The sequence below is a fragment of the Molothrus aeneus genome, chromosome Z, assembly GCF_037042795.1.
Source record: "Molothrus aeneus isolate 106 chromosome Z, BPBGC_Maene_1.0, whole genome shotgun sequence".
Classification (NCBI taxonomy): domain Eukaryota; kingdom Metazoa; phylum Chordata; class Aves; order Passeriformes; family Icteridae; genus Molothrus; species Molothrus aeneus.
In genome coordinates this window covers 6,307,146-6,330,712 of record NC_089680.1, presented here as the reverse complement: position 1 = coordinate 6,330,712, position 23,567 = coordinate 6,307,146, and the positions used below count along the sequence as shown (strand labels likewise).

General features: G+C 39.1%; 1 protein-coding gene across 17 annotated transcripts in view; it reads right to left on the bottom strand.

Annotated features, from left to right (window-relative positions):
• The window catches only part of CELF4 (CUGBP Elav-like family member 4), a 712,394-nt gene that overhangs the window by 392,657 nt on the left and 296,170 nt on the right, over positions 1 to 23,567 (bottom strand). The window lies entirely within an intron of this gene.

The following is a 23,567-nucleotide window of genomic DNA, read 5'->3' as shown; positions in this document are numbered from 1 at the left end:
GACTGTACTTTTAAAACTAGAATATGTGAAAGTACACATGTGATAAGAAAAGAAAGAAAATAGAACAGTAAAATGTTAAATTAGCATGTCTAAGTTCATTTTTGTTGAGGCAGGTAGGTTTCAAGTCAGTGAGCTTTTCTTTAATGTTTGTAGGTTTTGGACAATGCATTTCTCCTTTTTGACTTCATTCAAAGAAAGAATCGTGTGCAAAATGCTATGTGTATAAAACTTTTGCAGCCACCTCTAAAATCTAATTATTTTAAATCAAAATATTTGAAATGTTTTATCTTGCTGTCTATCATGGAAGGTTATTCGAGCTCCTTGGTAATGAATCTTTGTCTAAAACATATTTGGCAATCTTTGCATAATCATGTCACTATATGTCACAGACTACACCTTCAAGAATCACCACATGATGTGTGAAATGAAGCAAAAATAGCAGATATCCTTAGAGTGACTTTGGTAAAACAGTGCTAATTTCTCAACCTTCAGAAAGATCAATGTAATCTCAAAGTTTCAAGCACATCAACAAAAATATCTTTGAGGGGGAAACAGAGATGTGTAAGTGGGCTGTTTTCATTTAATAGGAAAGTTAGCACAGAGAAATTTTGGGCTGTCACCAGAACTGAAATGTATGGTAAACTTGGGATGAGAAGGAATGCTTCATGATTGCACAATCACAGGCATTTCCAGCCTTACATGACATCTTCAGAGCTGCATTTTGTATCTTAGTGTCTGTTACAACAACATATGTTTAAAAAATGATACTTTCAACAATGCTGTCCTGTGCTTGTATGGGAAAGGGAAGATGATCAACAACAAAAATTCATCTGAATCAGAAAATATAAAAGCAGAAATGTCGTGCTTATCCATAGCACTGGATAAAACACAGACACAGCAAGAAGAGTGTGTATTTAGCATATGATTAATTTAATCTCTGTCAATTGGAATTTTAACAGTGTAGTATTTAGTTTAACCTAATCATTCCAACTCCTTACAGCATCAAATAAAGAGATGTACACATCTCCAAAGAGAGATTTCTTTTGTTCTTAGTCATAGTTTCATAATATACAAGACAAACTTTATTCTGTGATGATCCTTTTTCTCCATTGTCTATAGAAAGGTTTAGATGACCAGATTAACCTTAGCACCTTACTTCCAGACATCTAAAGTTTGTGTGTGTTGAATGTAATCCAGTAAGAGCTCTCATTTTAGCCTGAAAAGGGCAAGATAACAATGGTTGAAAAGCAGATGAAAAACCACATATGTTTTGTTTAAATATAATATTGGAGAAGAGAGATGACCTTAATATAATTTATGATTTATATTTTAGTGCTACCAGGAAGCTTAAGCTGCCTAAAGACTCCACAATGTAAGCAGAGATGATGGATAGGAAAGGATGGAAAGTTACAGGAACTTTAGTACTGAGATTAAGTGACTACATGAAGGTCACAACTGATGAACACTTTTTTTGCCTGTGTATTATAGAGGTACAGATAGAGACAGTGCCACAATGGGCAGCTGAAGAGGAAAAAGGAGAGTGTTGCACACACCCTTATGTTTCCCTAAGGATTTGAATTTAACCATCAGTTAACCAGTTTTCACTAGGCAAAACACCTGAATTAGTTGTATCTGGCTCCTTCTGCAGTTATCTCACAAAATAATGGCACTTCTCAAGAATAACTCAAATTACCAAGTGACTGATTTGCAACCTGAGTGAAACCTAATACTGACCCCAATTAGAAATACAGAGCCAAGTTTGAGGAGAAGAAAGTCTCTATGAAGATTAGATTAATCGATAAGCAAATGATCCAGTGGGAATCTCCATAATTTGAGAATCATCCTGTGGATTAACAGGGTTTGAGCACAAATCAGAGCTTTGCCACTGATTTCAGCAGAACCTGGATTTATTGTAGAGTCCCAGAGGAGGTTCTCTGGAGTTTACAGATAGGATTGCCACAGGTTGTCTGATCTTGGGACAGGCGTCCAAAGGATGAATAGGACATCTACAGGTGGTCTAGGTTTAAAATAATCCTCTAGGAGAATCTAGCAGATGACATCTGTATTTGAGACTCATCTGTCATAATTTCTTAGTAAAGAAGAAATGATGGAAAAGATCTGCCAAAAATACATAAAATGGATCAGCCAAATTGTTTCTAAATGCTACCTTAGTCAGAAACCTCCACAGGGGGCCAGCAGCCAGCTGCGCTGCACTATACACTAAATGTTACTGTTTTGGAAAAGAGTCAGTGGCAAGTGATTTGCATTAGGCAATTTTTTCCTTTTGTTGTTCTTGTTGTTGCTTTTGTTGCTATTTTTGGCTAACACAGAAATGCATCAGCATGTGAAATTTACAGAGCAAGTGCCCAGTTGCTGATTTCCAGTACAATTTTTGTCTCCATGCTTAGAGATTTTGCTCCCAAAAGGCAGGGAGGAGGGGGAGAGTAGCAGGGCAGAGAGTAGCAGAAGTGGTGGTAAGGAATCCAAAAACCCAAGTCAAACAGAAAGACAATCCAGAACCACAAATGGGTTCCATTTTCCAACATTTTCTTTCTAATTCAAGAATGCAAAGAAATCTGTGAATTAAGAATGCCTGTGGTTCTCCTGCCTTGGAAAGGAGGAGATGGAACAAAACCTATGTTGAAAGCCACTGAACTCATGAATATGAACAAGGGGCTGGAAGAAAATGAAGCCCAGGGATTCATGGATCTCGTCAAGGTCTAGAGATGCTTTCAGCACATGTCTAGCATGCAGCAGGGCCTGGCAATTTTCCTGGTATCTAGGCTGCTTTTGGGACTGCTGCTCTCCAGCACATGTTTGTCCTGGAGGATGGTTTTCACTGATATGGTGTGATGAAATTCCTATCTAAACACTTGCAGGTGTATGTAGGGATGGATCTGGCCAGAAACCTGGTTGCTTGCCCAGAGAAGAACATTGCTGAGGGGCAGCAGCAGAATGGTTCTGCTCCTCAGCCTGGCTGCTCTCATCTAGGCACAATTTGGGTGTGCTGGAAAAATGTTAGACTAATTCTGCATCCATCTTCCATCCACTCTTCCAGGACTGCAGAGGTAAAGAGGAAGATCAGTTTTTTAAAGGATCTGACCCCAGTTCTGTTCCTTTCCTCCTGTGACAGAAACAGCCTTGCCAAACCCAGCCTCTAGTCCCTGGACTGGAAAACACTTGGATGCTTCCAAGTGTTGTCTGTACAGATGTTTTTCACATACCCAGACACACACATGGATTTATGTGTAAGTGCAATAAGAAAACCATGTGGAATGGTTGCTATAAGGATAATTATACAGGTAGTTATCTACATTAACATGCTTCACATATATGGATGCATATGAATGTATTAGAAAGACAAGTAAATACAACAGAAGATTTGAAAAAGTTAAAGCCAGAAAAGACCACAAGAATGATTCAAGAGTTTTCCTGCTTTGCATTAGCCAGTCATTATTATCTAAAGCAACCTCTGCTAGGCTGCACAAGATGCTGAAATTGTACAGTATGATGAGAAAAGAAACAAGAACAAACCATGAAATATTTAATATCTTCTAGTGGCAGTGATGCAGTCTTTAAGCACAGTGCATTAACATTGTTCACTCTGCCTTCTAACTCAAGTGGCTGTAACCAGACCATGGGAGAAAAGAGGTGAACAGTTTTTACAGTCCTTTTGTACTGAAAAAGCCCCAGCTGAACCACACTTGGCACTCTCCTTGAAGAAATGTGTGGATTGACCAGTGAATTCAGATAAGGGTGATTTAGAGGCTGAGAAAATACTGTCCACAAGGAACAGCTGAAAGAATTGTTCCTGCTTAGAGTGCAGAAGTGAAGAATGAATAAAGGTATGAAATTAGCATTAAAGCACGTCACTGAGAAAAACTTTAGCTCAGTTATGAGGAAGTTTCAGTTAAAGCATCAGATGATTTTGGCCAGGAAAAATTACATATCTTAGTGTAAAATAGCTCATATCTTCCTGAGATGTCACTTTCTCTCTGCTGTTTGTGGAACAAGTTTAGTCAACACCCCTAATTTTTGTGTGTGATGATGAGAACACTTTCCAGGCTTGGCAACACTGCCTGAAATGCAGATGTTTAATGAATCAGTGCCATCAATGTCAGGCTACTTTCTTTTAGGTACCTTTCCCCTGAGTGTGTGCCACTTGCCACAGTTAGATGTTGTGCTAGTCTGTGAATCTCTAATTGGACTCAACAGGATTGTACACTTGTTCTTATATAAAAAGCCCTACCAGAATACCACTGGATTTATTTTGGACTGATGTGTACAGCATGGACATGGATCTGTATTCTATTTGTGATCCTTTGCCCCACAGATAAGGCATAAGGATGGAACTCATATCCAAGAACCCAGAGCTACATTTTAAATACCCTGAAAATGACAAGGATTCCTGCACTCTTTTATCAAATTAATGAAAAGCTTAACTTCTTGAATAAAATAATGGTCGCCCAGTTTGACATGTATTCATTTCCTACCTTTTAAAATGTTCCTACAATCATCTATAGGTTTTGATGCTTTACAGGGGAAATGCTGCTGGAAGAATTTGGTTGCCTTTTACATTGGTTTGTTTGGGTTTGTTTTATTTTGGTTTTTTTTTTTTTTCTGTTAAAGTCCTAAACTCCAACCTTTCCTCAATGATTATTTTTTGTTACTCCTTTTTTCCTTGCTTTAGGAGAAACACATTTACAAGTAATTAATACTGATTAAAGCTCTAGCAATGTGCAGGCCTCCATGACCTGCCTGAAACACACTGCTTGTGTACATGAAAAGGATGCATGTACAGTGATTACCAGATCTGCTGTTCAAGCAGACCTTTTCTTTCTGGGTCCACTGGTACTGGGTCAGGGTAGTTTGTTTGTAACTCCACTTAAGGAAGAATCAGGAGAGTATGGAATTCACTGTAGCAGAAAAATCAACTTAAAATTCGAACACCTCAGTCTCAGCTGACTAAAAAGTTTTCCCCCCTGAGCACTTCTTGACCATCCAGCCACATCTCCAAGGCGTGTGCCTCAAAAGCTGGCAGGAGCTCCCAGACACTCAGAGCAGATTTGGTAAATGAGATCCAGTGCTCAGACTGCAGGTGAGCTAATTCAGTGCCATTAGCTGCAGCCAGGACTCCATCTCCTCATTAGGAAAGAGATAAATTATGCAAAGTGTACTCTCAGTACAAGCAGCAAGAGCCGGCAAAGCCGCAGAAAAGAGAGAGATGGAAGGAAAAATGGTCTGCAAAGCAGGGCAGAGGAAATGCAGCACTGCCCTGGCAATGCTGGGAGGGAACCTTCATCTTGGGTCTGCCCCTGGATGGAAGAAAAAGGCTTCACCTTCTTTGACCTCCTGCCATCTGCAGTGACTGTCAAGCTGGAGCGAGGGCTCTCCCCTTCTGTGCTTGCCCATGCTCCAAAGGTCCCTCGCTCATTACTCCTATTGTGCCTTAATCTTTCATATGAAATAGATTTAGATAAAACTCCAGAGCCCAAGAAAGAAAATATGTATCTCTTATACCCCAAACAGACCCCCCACAAGGGATTCTCCTCCCTAACAACACTTTTCAAAGCCCGAATGTTTTTACTGATGGCTGTTGCCTTGAAGCATGGCATCAATGAAAGCTCTTCTCTGGTACTGTGCTTATTTTATTTCCAAAAAAAACCCCATCCACTTCAGGAAAGTGACTGTGTGAAATATCCTACAACCACCTGAGCAAGATAAAATATCCCAGGTATAGTCAGGAAAAAATAGTTGACATTAGCTTAGATACCAGACCCCTCTCAATCCTGATCCCTGCAGGACTGTCAACATGGTGACCAACCATTCTGGCACCCTTCTGTGTGAGGGAAATCCTGCCAGGAGTTGGGCTGGACTCACATTAATTTTCTCCTGGCCAACAAAGACTGACCAGATTGCAAAGACTGTGAACTCACGACCTTGACTTGTTTCCCCTCCAACAGCTTCCTGGAATGCTGGGTTTCTCAGCCTCCTCTCTGCCTCCTCCTTCTCTTTGCCCAGGAGCCATCATGGGGGCAGAGGCAGCCCTGACAGTCTAGCCCTGCTGTGAGCCAGGAGGAGCAGAGGATGCTGGAGAAGCTGGAGTCCATCCCTCACCCCCTCAGCACAGGTAGGACTGGGCTGGAAGCATGGCATAACAAAGACAGACTACATTTAGCTGGATACTTTCCCTCAATCACTGCATTAGCTTTTCCTGATCCTATAGTTAAAAACAGCTATTTATTCTGTCACTACACTCTGGCAAAGATATATTGCACCAAGTCAGTGCCTACAATTATTATAGTACAGAAAACCTTTGCTGTAGCATGTTTAGTGCTGCTATTTATCAGACACAGCTATTACATCCTGGCTCCCAACAAGGCTATACAATTCTGGCACCCAGGAAGACAGCAGGTGCTCTGAATTAAACCAGGGCCCAAAGACGTTCCCTTCATCTTCCCCTGGCTTTCCTTAATAGCCTAGCAAGGATTGGTGGCTATCAGGAAGGAAAAGGGTGGCAAGAAAGCACTTTGCTTATCTGACACTATGTCTTAGTGTCACAAAATACCATGTGTAGTGTGGAAAGCATAGCTGTTTCATGAGGGAGGTGACAGGATCTCTAGAAATCAAAATAAATTAGGATCCAAGTAGGTTATACAGTTCTTCAAGGTGCCAGAACCACAGTATTTAATTATAGAGGATATTTTTGTGAAATGCTTATTCAATACTAACTGATAACCAAAAATACTGCACATCATGGCCCACCTGCCTATCCAGCCATCAGAAAGCATACTGATACCACTGCTACTGATACCTCTACTGCTCCATTCATACACAGTCTCAGAGCTCTGGGTATATTTTTCATATCTTTGCTTTATCATCAAAAAACCTTGTTCTATTATTACCAGCAAAACCATCTTGCCAATGGTCTGCACTTAAGATTAATTTGAATTCATGCCTTCCAACAGAATGGTATTTAAAAAGATGTTTCTTATAGAATCCTCTCCAATTTTCTAACTTGTTGTTAGCAAACTGAAAATTTGAGTCACAAAGTACACAGATTTATTGCAATGATTTAAAAAAATAGAGAAGGAAATGCTAGAGAATAACTGACTGATCAGCAAAAAAGGAATTTCTTTTGATAACTTCCTGAAAGCCTGCTAATCCAGAGTCCTCTCTCTCCCACTGTCACTAATTTTCAAAAGAAATTCAAGCCTGAATCTAAGAGACTTCCCTGATGATTTCTCTTGAAAAAAAAAAAAAGAGCCTTTTTTTTTTTAAACCAAGATTTTTTAGTAGAGAAACGCTGTGTAAATTGCTTTGATCAGTCCTTTCCAAGATGTTTCCAGTCCCGAGTTGCCAGCAGCTAGGTGGAGTGATGTGGGTGCGTCTCGGCGGAGAGCGCCGTGGCGATCGCACGCGTTCAAAGCGCCAAAAGGCGCGCGGTGTCTGTCAGCCCTAAATGCTGGGGCAGAACCAAAGCTGCAGAACTTCTAAGTTCTACAAGAAGGCCCAAAGGCAGAGAGGCCTCCAGAGGAATAGCTGAATAGCGATCAACACTCAGCCAAGTATGCAAGAGTGAGTAATAATGCAGAATATTTTGGGTCACTGCTGTCAAGGATATTTTCCTTAAGAGGTTTTTGGGGTAGTTTGAGATACACAGATTTAGCTTTATTCCCACCAGCTCCCAGCCAAAGGCATTTTTGAATCTGCTTTTGAAAGTCTTAAGCTTCCAGGCCTCCTGTTGGCAGGAAGCACATTGTCATCTTAATATGGAGCTGCTATTGACCACAGCTGCCTGATTACTTTGCATTTGCAACAAGGGTAGAGGTGGTTCATGGGATTTGGTGTGATTTATTTGTTTGAGTCTAATGTTCCAAGACAACAGGCTCATTTATTTTTTTTTTAGAAGGAACAAGCACAATAATCAGATTGTGTGCGAGAGGATCAAAGAGAAAAGGAAATTAAAATATTCTCAATAATAAAAGGAATATTAATCACTAATGCAAAAGGAACATTTTACTCCTGGCCATTGCTGGTTATGTACAGGACATCCACACTGAGTGGATCTATTGACCTGATATTCCTGCTTACTGTGCAAGTGGTACTAATGTTAGCAGGACTATATTTAAGAGACAGCACCCCTTAAGAGGCATCTGCTGATGGAGCTGCAGACACCACCAAAGATTCATGCTACTAACTAGGAGAGGGACTCAGACAGTGGAAATAATTTGCTTAAAAGCATGTTGATTTGGACATCACTAATCTCAGCATTGATCTTTGCCGGCATTAACTTTGCTGTTAATGCAAATAACTGAACATAAGGATGCCATTAATTGTATTGATATAATGGAAGACATTGCCCTTGACTTCAAGGCCCCCCTCTTTGATTTAGTGCTTGCCAACGACTCAACATTTTTGTCTCCTCTCCCCTTTTCTGCTTGTCCAAAATGATGTTTCATTCCTTTTTATGTCCCTGTTATGCTTGGAACATCCTGTGTCCACGTTCCACTCCTTCAAATGCTCCTTTCTTCCTGAAGGTCCTGCATTCACCTTCCCTCCTTTCCCCAAGTGTAGCCTCACAACTATAACAGGAAGAAAGCAAGAGTGCATATATATCCAGAACACAAGGGCAGCAACACACATGAAGAATTCAGGTTGTACTGCCAGCATGGCAAATTCCCTCTGTGATTTCCTGGACCAAGAGGATTGTGAGTGCCAGGAGTAAAGGCTTAATGAGGAAAAGGCAACAAATGTGACTTATCCATAGGGCTTTAGGGAGGATATTAAATCAAAACAGTGCATTTTTCAACTGCCTGTTTTACAAACTGGATACTGATAAAATGTGAAGGCACTGGAAGGGTTAAAAAGAAAAAGAAAAAGAGGCTTGAAACTTTTTTTCAGTAAAAGGATTTAAGGATGCTGTATATGTAGCTTCTACAAAGGAAAGTCAGGAAAATTTGTTGCCCCTTATTATTACCTATCAGAAGAAAAAATGTCTGATGGCAGAGGGCATTTTAGTTTAGGATGTGAAGACATCACAGAATATCACATTAGATAAATAACTCTAAAATTACAGCATGGTTTGTTTTGATTGAGTCAACTCTCTGAGTCTCAAAATCTTTAAATCAACTTTAATTTTCTACAAGGCATGTTCAAGATATGAAGGAAAAAAATAATTATACATCAGGGAGCAAATTCTTGTTTTCCCAACAGAAATGTTAATTTAGACCAGAAACTTAACAAATACATATGAGAATCACTTTCTCTGACCCAAAGACTCAGCAGTGCCAAAAGGGAAGACACAGGAAGAGAAATACTATTGCAGATCTATCATGGGCAACCACAATTTTCATTGAAGAATAGAACAAGCATCAATTAACTTTGCATTTTTCTCAGCCATTATTAATTGTTTGATTTCCCGAGGGCACTATCATGGCAGAAACTGGTATTGAGTCGATCTGAAGAAGTGAGGGTATGGGGAAGATGTCATATGTGTAAGTGGCTTCCGGGATCAGGAGGCCTTCGGGCTGTCTTTTTCAACCAATCACCACAGCTTCCTTTAAAACAGGGTTGCTGACTGTTTGAAATGCTGTCAACTTTGAGATAATCAGAGGCATAGCCTCTGGAAACTAGCACATTGTGGGACTGTAAAAGGAAGCCCCTGCAGGGGAAAGTAGGAATAGTGTACGTAGCAGCATTAAATTGGCATCTATTTGTCAAAAACATCCTTTGCCACCTCATTTCTCCAGCAAAAATATTCCACAGGAAAAAAAAAAGAAAAACCAACCAAAAATGAAAAACAACAACCCACACTCATCCTCCAGTTCCTCAATTAACATCTGAATTGTAATCAACAACTTAGGAGTCAAGGAATCTCTAAAGAGATGAGAAATCAAATGTTGTTTTTCAAGCTGAACATGAAAACACTGTGATGATAGTGGGATTATTTTGGAAATGCATGGCCAATAGAAACCTTGGAGGGACTTGATCTATTCCAAATCCAAATCCCTTTTGGTCCCTTAATCCATAAAGCTTACTAGAGAAGTATGCTATTGCTAAAATTGTTGTGTTTAAGATTTGCAGCTGGATTTTCATGAACAGTTTTCTGTTATCATACATCTGTAAATTCATCTTCAATAATTGTTTTGCACTTGCAAAGGGTTTTTCTCTGCAAATCAGTTGTAAAAATGTTAATTTTGAATAACATTTCTGTAAATGGGGCTTATTTATTAGCTCTCTCCTACAAATTGGAAAACTAAGGGACAGAGGGTTAATTGAGCCTAGTTTAAAAAAAAAATCTAAATTATTTTAATCAAAAGAGCACATAAAGATGCAGACATGAACCAAAGCCCACTTATAATCACAACCATGAAGAAAACAAAGAAAAGAGAATTGCTGTCTCAAGTGTCTTTCACCCTAATTACAAGACAATAATAGTGTGGACAGGTGGATTACCACAAAAAATACCATGAATAAAGGTTGCTTTGTCCTTTCCCTTTCTTTTGACTGTATGGTATCCATATGGGTCTTAATGTCTCCTGATTTAGTGAAAGGGACAGGAATTCCCTAGTAAACTGAGGAAATGGGTCAGCGCCCTCAATTTGGCCTTGATTTACATCCATGTGGCTCATGCCACAGGTCCCATTTACCCTAAACTGTCATTCTGTGATGTAGACTGTGAGGAATAGAGTCTGGAATGCTCCTGCCTGGTAAAGCAGCAGGATATTTGTAGCATCTGCCTTTTCATTATCACATGGAATATAACATGATCTGTTTGTCCTTTAAACTAAGAAGCAAGCCAAGCCACTCAGAAGGGACAAATTTTGTGCTGCTTCACTCAACCTCCACTTCAGCTCACTTTGTGCTGCTTTAGCTCCACTTCAATTTCCAAGACCTGGGGACCCCAAACATGCCACAGATCAGTCAAATTTCAGTGGTTGCACAGTTCCTGAGGAGGAGGAACAGATGGACAGGAACACAAAGAGGCTGATTGCATAAATTCTGTTTCTTAAGAAACTAGCCTAAAGTTAGGTGTTTTAAAATCCAGACTGAGGGTTAATTTTGTTTGGAAGTAGGTGCCTGAATACTAACATATATGGTTAGGACAGCAGCTGTTTCTGTTGGTGTTGTCAAAACCATGTTCTGATATACCAGATCCAGTTCTGGTATAGTATTAGGGACTGTTACATCATGAGGTATGTTTTATGGCCATTTCCACTTCAGCCATGCAACCTGCTAACAGTTACTTCTGGTTTCAGTCAATTACTTTATAATTATGTTTTAAAATGTCATGTCTGATTTGAGCCAAACACTTGGCTTTTAGCCTTCCCAAGAAAAAATGAAGACAGTGATATGAAATTGCAATATTAAAAGCAGAACCTGTGCCATCTATAGATGTATTCACAATCCAGGGCTATATTTCTATACATAACTTGGGGCATGGTTCCACAACAGATATCCCTCTACTCTAGAGTCCTCATAAATGCCTCAATTGAAATGCTTGAGAAACTATCCACTGGCAAACTAAGCACGAAAACAAGCAGGGAAAAAACCAACCTAGAAATCCACACTGCTAAACCCCCCAGTCCACAGTAGGAATGTCCCCAGAAATTGAGTTAATTTAAAGTTCATCCAAACAAGAATTTTTGTTTGTAGAGATGAGAAGGGCAATAACCTCTTGCAGAACAATGGCAAGGACAGGAGATGCTAAACCAGAAGATTAGTTATATTTGGTGGTTATGAATATAACCTCTTTCTGAAAGTCCAGAAAACTGTTTTCTCTTCTGACACATATTCCAGCTCTCAAAATGCCAGAGACACTCCTTCTTGATTTCTTATCCAAAAAGATTTTGCTCTGAGATGAATTTGCACAGAAATATGGAGAGGGTGAGTTTCTCTAGCACTATCCGGGAATATGCACATCATGCTACAGGTCCAGAAGCTGTTGCAAATCCCAATACAGCTGCCACGTTACAGGGCTCCCACAAATCTTCCTCCCATCAATTCCCCCAACATCCCCCACTACATGTCCTGATATGAATCATCTTTCACAGCAGGAAAAGAAGCTGAAATTCTCTGGCATTACCTAGATGTGCTGCTTTAAAGGCTGGAGTTGCAGCTCTGAACGTACCTATCCTTTCTCAAGGCCAAAGCTCCCCTTGCTGGGTAATCTATTAGAACTGCCATTAACTGTGCATTCATGGCACTCACATGCAGCCCAAATCTCCACTCTGGCTTTGAAAATATCTGCCCCCAGTGTTATTCCAACGTGGTTGTTTGTCTCCTTGTGAACTTATAATGATAGTAATGATAGTAATGATAGTAATAATGATTGACACTTACATGGTACCTTTCATCCAGAAGGATCCCAAAGTGCTTTGCAAACCGATTTGCAAACAACTGCATACCCATATTAAACATTCCATCCCTATGTTAATGCAATGTTAATGTTGCAAATGTGAAGTGGCAAAAAATGGGAAGTGCAAAGATTGCAGCTTCAGGAGCAACATCCATACATGATGTACCTTGCCTATGAGGATCTATCATTTACAACATCACCTGGAAAATGCTGCACAGCAAATAATGCTTCCCAGACTGAATGAAAGGTGATCAAAACCTTGTGCATCTGGCCATGAAGGTAATTGGGTGGAAATTTTGCTCAGTCCCCTTCCTCAGGTGCTGATATGGAAAGGTGAGTTCTCTAATTTTCTATTTTTATTTGCTGCAATTGAGAGGGCAACATTAGATGTAGATGCCCAACAGTTAGAAGTAATGTGGCTAATGATGCTGCAATTGGAAAAGGGAGGGAATGGAAAGGATCCTGCTGACTTCAGTGAATGCTGGATCAAACATTTGTTGAAATATCTAAACAGCAGCAAAATTCCACTTTCCTACCTTTCTTCTACTTATTATTGTCATTGTGGATCGCTTTGTGTTTTTGTGAAGGGGAAAAACATTCTTTTCTTTTTTGTACCATTTTTCTTTGAAACTGTGGGTAATATCTTTTGGAACCAGATCTCACATGACAAGTTTCAGCTGCAAGGGGTTTTGCATCAATTTGGGCTGTGTTCCTCTGTTGATAGAACAGATCAGCCCAATGTTAATGGTGCAAATGGTGCTGTTTTCAATGCACAATTAACCAAGTCAACACCGTGATGAATAAAAATTAAAGCTGGCATCAGGGAAGACCCCATAGAAGTTGAAATCAGTTGTTCAGGTGCCTATGACTCTGAAAACATCCTTATCTTTCAACAGACACTTTTTGTCCTCCATTTAAGGTCAAATTACCTGCACCAAAAGACTGAAATAGAAGAGTTTGAAGGAGAGGAATCTCCGTTTGTGAGTGAATGGATTAACAAAATCAACAGCTCTAACCTTTTTGACTCCAACCACCTGTGAGCTGCTTGTTTGGACCATCTGGACAGATAGGAATTTTTATTTTCCTTTTTTTCTCTATTGGAGGATGACCTGGTTAAGAGGGTGAAAATGCACACCAAAACACAATAGAAACTGATTGCATGCACAGGACAAACACCCACAAACTCATTGTTACAGCTTGTTAAAAGGAAATCTTAAAACTAAATTATCTGTTAGGGCAGTCATTTCTCACATATTGGAAAGTAGATTCTGACCATGCAGATCATTTAGTGGTTCTGGCAGGAGTTTGGCATTAATCTGGACTTGTCTGCCTGAGCTTCTGGCATAACTTTTATTGCAGGATAAATCTCTCAGCAGAGTGGGGAAATATAAGTACAAATTTATCTATCAAGTTCCTTAAGGCTTTTTTCCCTCTGTTTTGAGAGGATATTTCCTGCCAGCTCTGTTTATCTTCACACTGAGATGGCACCCAGAGAAAAAAAGGGAAAAAAAAAAAAAGCACCAGCATTATATAGAATATAAATGATTTACTTTGGGAAGAACTTCAACCTGTGTTTCCCTCAACATCCATATCAGCCCAGAAGGGTTCAAATTCCTTCCCCTGTAGCTGTTGCTGTCAAGGCAGGTGGCAGACTGGCTTCCAAATATATTGAAGTTACCCTGGGGGTGAATTGAGCTTATCATTTCTGCACCATGAAGGCTTTCATTCCACCTCAAGCGAGAATCTGTGGTGGCTAGCTTTGCTCAGCTCTGGGAAAATAATAGTTAATAGTGTCATTTTGGAATTTCTTATTAACAGGCCAGCAAAACTGCAAGGTTGACAGCACTATTAAATATGACAAAGTCTTCTTCAAAACACTGACTGTTTGACTGGTTGGAGAAAAAAAAAAGTCATGGCATGATTTATATCCAGGTGTACAAGTCACAGACAATCCTCTACATCTTGTGTCCACGGAATGATCGCTCATTTATAGTCAGCAGTGTCCTCCCAAAGCTCATCACAGATGGCTCATCTTGACTCTGAAACTTGTTTGTGTGTCACCCTGCATGTTTCCAGGACAAACCAGCCCCTTATGGCCCCCAACCCATAGGAGGGTTTCCTCCAAAATCAAAGTGTTTGCAATTGATCCTTGCAGCAGACAGCTGTTTGTTCTGGGTGAAAATGTCATACCTGCAGTGGATGATTTCACTGTTTGGGGTGAAGATTTCATAGATTGATAAGGTGGGAGAGTATCTCAAACCAGAAGGCCACTTTCAATTGGAATTAGAGAATTTGTTAAAAAAGATTTTATGTATATACCTGTGAGTTTTTGAGACACACAAGAAAAATGCATTAGGATTAGATTAGATGAGATTAGATTAAAAAAGCACAGACACAGAGGACCAGATCAACAGTCAGCCTTAGTTCAATAGCCTGTCTCAGACAGTGGTCAATACCATCTGCTTCCCTGCAACAGGCAGGGCACCCTTCAGTGGGCAGCCATGGGGATAACATACTCATAAGGACAATGTCCTCCTAAACCCCATTAATTAGAAGTTGGTTTAGGCACTGAAGCAAGAAAGCTTTTATCCTCTCTGAAGCTCTGGGATTTTATTTTTTTTTTTTAAATCCTTACAGTACTAAATCTGGATGTTCTTGCTACCTAATATAAGTCTAATCCCATTCTTCTTCTTCCCCTCCTCCTCCTAAACTGTCAAAATTTTGGTCTCAAATAGTAGTTTGTGTGTGTATTTTCTTCTTTAACTGAATTGAAGATGCTGCTTGAACAGGAGAGAGAAACTTGTCTAATAGCTCAGAGCAGCTGCCCCCATCTTAGAACAAACAAGGAAGAAGAATAACTTGAGAAGAATTACTGAAAACAGACATGACCAATATTTTTGTTATCTGGCTGTGCTCATTAAAACAGCCTGAAAATGCCCTTCCATGTATTTTCACTTCCCACACTTAGCACCCATTTCCTTTATGAAACAAGTCTAGTAACTAAACCAGCTTGGAAGGGATCCAGAGGACATGTTTAGCATTCTGTATTTCAGACATCTTAAGTGCATGTTTCTTGGCTGGTCCACTGTCTTTACACCCTATTTGAATAATACAAGGTTTTATTGAGAGGAAGAAGAGGTGTTATCCAAGAGAAAAAGGAGATACATCAGCTCTGATTCATTCCAAATGCCAGTCCACTGTCTCATTTTACTGGATGAGTTGCATAAGGTCAAGAATACAACAACAGGACTCAGAGAGAGAGAATATTTGTAGAATTTCTCCACATGAAGGTTCAAAAAAGTTTAAAAAAGCAACCAAATATTTTTTAGACAACATTGTATAATTGCCAGACAGTTGAGGTTTGGTTATTTTGGCCAATGTTTCCTGTTTGCATTTCACAGAAGCTTGAAGTGTTTGTGGAGGTTTTAGTACTGGTCTGGGGATCCCTAAAGAAATAGTATGAGGTACTGTTCTTTGAGGCAACACTTTTTTGGTTGGTTCACTTTGTTATAGTGGCATGTCCTTTATCTTATGCAACTGTAAATTTGGTCATCTGTAAAACCTTATAAAGAATAATTTTCCTCCTAAGGAAAATAGCTCTGGGTTTTTTTTGCCTTGCAGAGTTTTTACAAAATGCCCAAATATTTTGGTAAAGGTTTGTTCCAGTGAGCTAAAGAGCAGTTGCCAGAGGTCTACTTTCTCCTCTCTGAGTAGTGATCCCAAGGTGGATTTCATGTCTGGCAAAGAATTGCCCCTTCTAAAGCAGAAGAGACAAGCAAAGCAACTTAAAGGTTTAACCCTACAGAGATAAATAAGAATATGAATAATTTGAACTCCCACCTGGTGTTGCTCCAACATTCTTTAATAAAAAAAAATTACAGCTTTCAAATGAAAGACGTTATTTTAAAAGTATACTTGTACATGACGTGTTTGTTTAGTTTTGTTTGTTTCTTTTTGTTGTTTCTGTTTCCCTAGTGAAAAGGTAACATATTTTGAACAGAAGCAGTTTTGGTATTTGACTGCTGAGCTCCAGCTTTGAAAGGCAGGACTTCCCATCCTGCCATTTAATCATCCGGAGGTAGACAGGATTTAACAGTTCAGATCCAGAGTGGTATAGAGGTCCTGGGAGACACCTGAAAATCTATACCCAGAAAGCAGCTGAAGAAAATGTCTCTGCTTATCTATGGTTGCATGTATAGTTGGGTGTTGTTTTATTTTATAACAAGATATATTGGCTAACTGGGAGCATTTTATTAAAGAGAAAAGTCTGGGTAAAGCGAGCAAACTATTCACTGCCAAAATTTACCCAGAAGTACCTGTGTAATTGAATTTGGCCAGCTCTAGCAAGATATTTGATTTTCTATAATTGGATTGGCTATTGGGGGGAAGAGGGTGGGGAGAGGGAGGAACTGGAAAGTTATCTATCTCCCTTGACAAAATGATCCAGTGAGTTGCGAAATTTCTCTGCCCTCCGGGAAAGAAGGGCCAGATAAAAACAAGAAAACAAAGCAAGTGATAGACTGAAGCAAGAGGTAGAGCTGGAAAACAGGTCCATGGCTCTGCTACAGACTCCTGAGATGCTTGTGGGCAAGTCATTTAATCTTCCCGTGCTTAAATTCTCCACTCTGTGCCTATCTTATTTCATATTTTGGGTTCTTTGGGTTGCTAGTGCCTCATGTGCTACGTCACATAGCAAAAACTCTCACTGAATAACCAAAAGCCAGTAAGGGAATGAGGATGTAGAAAAGTGTTTTTAAAGGGCTATCATGTCTCCATCATGCATCAGTTTCTACCACATCATTGCAGACACATTGGATTAGAGAACTTGGGTGATTTATTCTGGGCACTCAGAAATCCTGGACATACCTGGAGTGTGCAACTTTTTCTCTGTGAGTGTGTGTCTGGCATGAAGTGTCATGAGGTTTTCTTTCAGCTCGTTTCTTGTGAGGTTTCCTTTCAGCTCATTTCCTGTGGGGATGGATGCCATGCATCCATCACAGGAGTGTCATGGTAGAAAATATTTTTGGGGAATAAGACCAATTCTACTGGATCATACAATAGGTCCATCCAGCTGAAGCTCCTCTCATCAGAGATGGAGCATAGGGCAAAATAGGCAAGAAAGATTGTATCTATGCTAAACAATCTCCTAAACTCCATTAATTTTCAGTTCAGAGGGTTCTTGAGATGCAGCCTGTGTGCAGTCAGCATCCTTCACTGCATTCCTACATCCATCCTGCATGCTGGATCCATGATAAACAGGGAAAGCAAGGCAACATCAAATTATCACACAGCCATGTGACTGCCAAAAATGCGACTTTTAATACTATGGAGCCCAAACTTGTCACCACAGCAAGACCAGATAATGTGGGAGCAAAATCGCACCAAGAGGACAGAGACAGACATTTTACCTAAACCCTCCCCACCTGCTTAAACAACAAATACTTTTTTACTGCTGTTATGAATATATTAAGTTCGGCGGTATTGTGGCACTTTTGGATAACAATATCTAGAAATACTCTATTGCCATCCTTATTCTTCATTAAAAATGCAACATTTTCATTTTAAGGGATTTTAAAATGTCTAATCAATCTTCTTTAAAACATCAGATAGATTTAAAGCCAAGACAGAATAAAATCTTTGGTTCTTGGACACAGCTGTAGATTGAAATGATTGCTAGAGTCTTTTTTAGTAAGTAGAGCTAGGTTTTCTAAAAAAATTAATGTGATCGAGTTGTGTGTGTGTTAGCCTATGACTCTTTCCTGATTACATTATTGCATGATTCAGCTGAAAGGAATAAATTCTATTTATTTTGCAGATAGATGAGCTATTACACTGAGGATTGTAAAACTTTTTGAAATTAAAATAGATGGAGGAGGAAGAAAGAAGAAGAACACATACCTAAATCTTTCTTTAAGATTTAATGACAGTCTTCTTCTAAGAACCACCTGTTGGGAGGACTGGTTTATAGCCTTACAAAACTGCATCCTGAGTTACACTCTGTACACCAAGCCTGGCCTGCTTTCTCTTTGTAGGAAATTGCACCCTCCAGTATCAATATACACAAAGTCAACTTCTTTAATCAGTTTAAAAACCTTTTGAAAATGTATTTTGTGGGTGCCTCACAAGCTGAATCTTTTATTTATGGTCTTGTACTGGGATGGTCATTTGAATTTTTGTTGTGAGTCCATATTTTATTATGCATTTTATTTGTTTTTTATTGAAAGCTTTCTGAAGCACTAAGAAAGGTCCTGGGCAAGTGATTGAATAAAAGCAAGCTCATTTCAAAACCCCTCCCTGATTTTTCATCCTCTTCCCACTGCAAATATGTGCTCACCTAGATTTCTGCCCTATATTTCATAGCATATGCTACCACTTTATTTTCATCTTCTATAAAAACCTATCAGTTTCTGTTATTTCTAAGAATAACCAGCCATCACAATGCTAATACATGTGATAGGAACTGTAGCAAATTTATTTATTTTTTATTGAACTTGAAGAAACATAGGACTCTCATTTTCCTGAAAGTTTAAGATTGTTTTTCCTATCAGGTTTCTTTCTGTGAAAGAAATTTAATAAAACTAAAGAAAACATAGCTTAAATAATTATGAGAAACTTTCCAATAACAGAGAAGAGATTATAACTTTTTATTATAATATCTTATAAAAATAATTATATAATATTATAATTATAATATTATTATAATATTGAGATCATGCTTTCTCTTTTTTTTTTAATGAAACAATAATAAAATTATCAAAATTTTGTGGGGGACAAAAAATTTTTCTTGAAAAGACAGTGGAAAACCAGTATGTTCTCTTTTCTGATTTGCTTTGTATTTTCTTCTGCTGTTTCCTATATACTGGCAATTTTTCAAAATGGGCTATTCCACAGACAGATGAAGTTACAGTGTCCAAGTCCATAAAGATACTTCCCACTCAGACTTCTGGCCTACTGTCACATTTCTTTGGAAACTGATGAAAGGTAAAATCTTAAAGGAAGCCAGTTATATGTTCCAAAGCTTTTTACAACTGGCTGACCAAGCTACAGGAGTAAAATGCTGTGCTGGGTTCCAAAATGCCATCAGTTTTGAACAGATCATCTGCTGATAGAGTTACACACAAATACAGGAAGAAAAATGAAAGACATAGATGCCAAGGAGAATTTTCGTAAATGAAAAGTATATTAGGTTGTAACCACCCTGGGAAATAAAGAAAGCCCTTTTATTTAGGATCTTGAATACTCACTCAGACAGATGTAGGGGAAATACATAACAGGAAACAATTGGCAAAATTGCATCCTACATTACCTGATCCATTCTCCCAGCTCTTTTTTTACAGGAGTGTTGAGATTGTAGGTATCTTCTGAATATGGCTGTCCACAGCCATAATATTGGATATTTACTCACTACAAACCTCACCACACAATTCCCCCTTTATTCCAAAGCATCCCACTTAGAGAGCCCTTTATTTTTATATTTTACTTAAAAGACTATGCCAGCATTCTTTACCATAGTTATCTATATTATCTATATCCAGCTGATAAAAAGCTAACTTTATAGGAACACCTTTTACAGGTCCTCATGATCAAGAGCAGAACAGTGATTAACTGCATTAACCAAACACCTTTGACCAGGTCACCTGCACTCTGTGCACTGATTTATCACCTCTGTGTCAGACAAACATGCCTAAAGTTTCAAGAAAACAGTAGAAATGCTGACAGATCTATCCCCAAAGTGCTCAAATACCAGCATTTTCTTCAGCACTTGCAACTGAGTCACTCATCTACTGAAAACAGGCAGATGAACTCTTATGTACTTTGACATCACATGGTCCAGCTGGACACAGATCAATATATAGTTCATGTTTTCTTTTTTTTACTACTATTTTTTTAACATGGGGAACAAATTTCTATGGTTTAAAGACTGAGCACCTGTAACGTTGAGATGCACTCTTTGTACAAAAATAAATGTTTCAATCTGACTGAGCTAAAAGTCTTGTAAGAACATATTTCTTCTAAGCCTTTTGCATAACACTTAGGTCAGGAGGAGCTTTTCATCATGCTACTACTTAAAGCCATGAATAAGATAGCTGCAGATTAAATATTCTTTGGAGAAAGCATCCTTGAACTGGCAGGGGGTGTGGACTTGAACGTTAAAATGATGATCATGCTGTCACCACACAATCTGATTGATATCCTTACAAGATGAGAGGAAGCTCAAACAAAACATCTCCATCCCATCTTGGTAAAGCAGAATCCAGGGTAGTATCTAGAAATATCTGCATGCTTGGGTTTTTTTTTTTTCACGAATGGACGCAACTGCACCTTCACTAATTTCCAGGCATGCGGGAATCTTTGACATCACGGATATCACAGCTCTGCCATGAATGCTGCTCAGGAGCAGGAGATAAAATTTTGGGTTTGGTACCTCAAGAACACTTCTCCTCCATGACGATGGAGTGAGTTTAAGTTTATCCAGCCAGATTTGGTCATTGAACAGATTACTCCATCTGAGTGAGTCACATTTGATATTCTCTATAATCAACAAAGAGAAATGTGTTCTTTTGGGACACAATTCATTTGACTGATTTTAGATTTCAACATTAGGATGAGAGGAATCACATCATAAAAGAGTGTATTTCTCTCTACTGACCTCAGCAGAAGACCATGCTGATTAGCTCATGCATAGGTAAAAAAAAATAAATCTCTGTAGCTAGAGATGATGCGTAGCGTGAGTGTATAGACAGACTGTAATGGGAGTTCTAGTAAGAAAAGGTGGGACAAGGGAGTAATTAAATAAAATCTCATCTTTTCTTATTCAAAATTTAAATATAGAATATGGCAAAGTGTCTGAACAAGAATTAACTGACAGAGTTAATGAGATGGGGGGAAAAACACTTGAAAAAGAATGACTGCTAGGCTTGGTGTATCAAGATTCCTGTGTGTACCTTGCAAATTTACAATGTCAAATTGACATAATTTGAAGGAGATGGCGGGCATTATCCTATAAAAAAAAGAAGAAAAAAAGCAGCCCATTTCTAATTTGCATATGCATATTTATTTATCTGATATAGCAGCAAATTCTGCTGTTCTCTGAGCGGCACCTTTGCATCTTACAAATTTTTCCCCATTTACACAATTAGTGCTGGCAGATAAATGTGCTGGCTGGTGAAGCATTCCCTCCTATACTTTCCCCTGCCAACAGCACAGGCCTCAGATATTTTGTTGAAATGCAAAACAGGAGCACATCACTGGTAGGTTAACCTTCAAATTCTTTGTGAAACTTCTCTGTGGGTGATGAAGGATGGGGACACCTCTAATGTGTACACACCAACAAGGCATACTTATTATTGGAAAACTTGGAATAAGTGCACCAGGAAAGTGATAGAGCAACCATCCCTAGAAGTGTTCAAAAAACAAGCAGACATGGCACTTCATTATATGGTTTAGTGAGAATAGTGGTACTTGGTGAAAGGTTGGACTTCATAGTCTTCAGGGGTGTTTTCAAACCTTCATAGTTCTGTGACTCTACTTAGACTCTAACCTGCACTGGCTACAAGAGATGTGTGAGATCCAACAAACACAGATGAGCTGAGCACATGGTGTGGATAGTGGTTAGGGCTGCAAAGTGCTTACATCCTAAAACATCAACACCCCAAAAGCTCAATAGTCCAAAAACCAGAATTTCTGAATTTGGCTTCCAGCCTTGATACTTTTTTGTTAATTTTCTTGAGAAACTTGTATTTCTCAATAGCTTTCTTTATTCACTGGTACAGCAGTTGGGTGCTGTACTACAAGTTGCAAAGCTTAATGGTCATAAGTTGTTCCTTATTGCTCATTCCCAGAAGACTGAAACACAAAACATACATTTCCTTATACAAGACAAGTTTTCTCCTGTATTTCTCTTTGTCCCACTGCAGACCATGCTTGGAAGAACAAATAAAGGAAGAGTAAGCCAATGGAGTTATCACCTGTAGGGGCAAAAAGTACCCCATGTCTTTTTCTCCTAAGCCACATAGACCTCTCCAGATCAAGGAAGGGATTTTCAATTAGACATCAAATTAATAAGACACTTCTGATGCTCCTTTCCTGCAGGAAGACATTAGTAATTTGTTTGTTCCAAAGGCGCTACTCATATTCACACAAAATGGCATTTAAATGTTAATCGAGTCAGGGGATGGGGAGTGCTTGCCAATCACTACGCAACTTAAGGTCAAGGTTTTTGTCTTAAAGGAGGACTCAATGTTAATTTTAAATTTAAAATTCTTGACAGATAGCAGGTTTTCAAATGCCTGCTACAATCTGGCTTGCTTGATTCATTTTAATGAATAAGTAACTCCTGGCAAAATGAAGGTTTTCCCATGTCTTCAAGGAAACGGAAGGGCAAAGAGGCACAGTGGACTAATCCTGCAACCACTACAGGGAACAGGAAGCAAAACCAATTTAGACTCCCATTCATCTCCTTGCTTCCCACATAGAGACCAAAAAGAGTAATTTACATTCCTAGGAACACTAGGCAATTATTGGAGGTTTCAGTTTAAAAGGAAGAAAAAAAGTTCTCAGTAATAAATTCAGCTTTGACTCTGTGCTGGAGAAGCATTTTAGGCACATGTCTGTGAACATATTTGGTTTTGTTGTTTCTGTGCTTTTTTTTTTTCTTTTCTTTGATAGCTTTGGATTTTTTTGGTTGTGCTTTGTTTTTTTGTTTTTTTTTTTTTAACTTTCAGAACATAATGGTCAAGTAGTATATGGAACCTGTGATTTCTTCCTTCCTTTTTTCCCCCAATGTGCCAGTCCCAGAAAAGAGCCAAAGAACTTGGCTGTATTTACCCCTGGCTGTTGCAAGCTGGATTTAGGACTGACATCTCCTTCAGGCAGTTCTCACCAGCACTACAAAGGTGTGTAACAGACTGAAAAACCTCCCAGGCAGCCTTGCAGGAGGTGAGGGATTCAGATCACCACTAACTTGTGGCTCTCAGTCATGTAGGAAGATATAAGAACTACTTCTGATTAGAGATTAGAATAGAATGAGAAGGGCTGCCAGTGGTCAGTGCAATCATTGAGAGAACAAAAGTTGGGCAGCTGAGCAACCTGGTGCAGTAGAAGTAACATCCCTGCCCATGGAACAATATGATATTTAAGGTCCTTTCCAACTCAAACCATCCTATGATTGTATGCTTATAGAAAGGGTGTGAAATTAAGCTTTGTG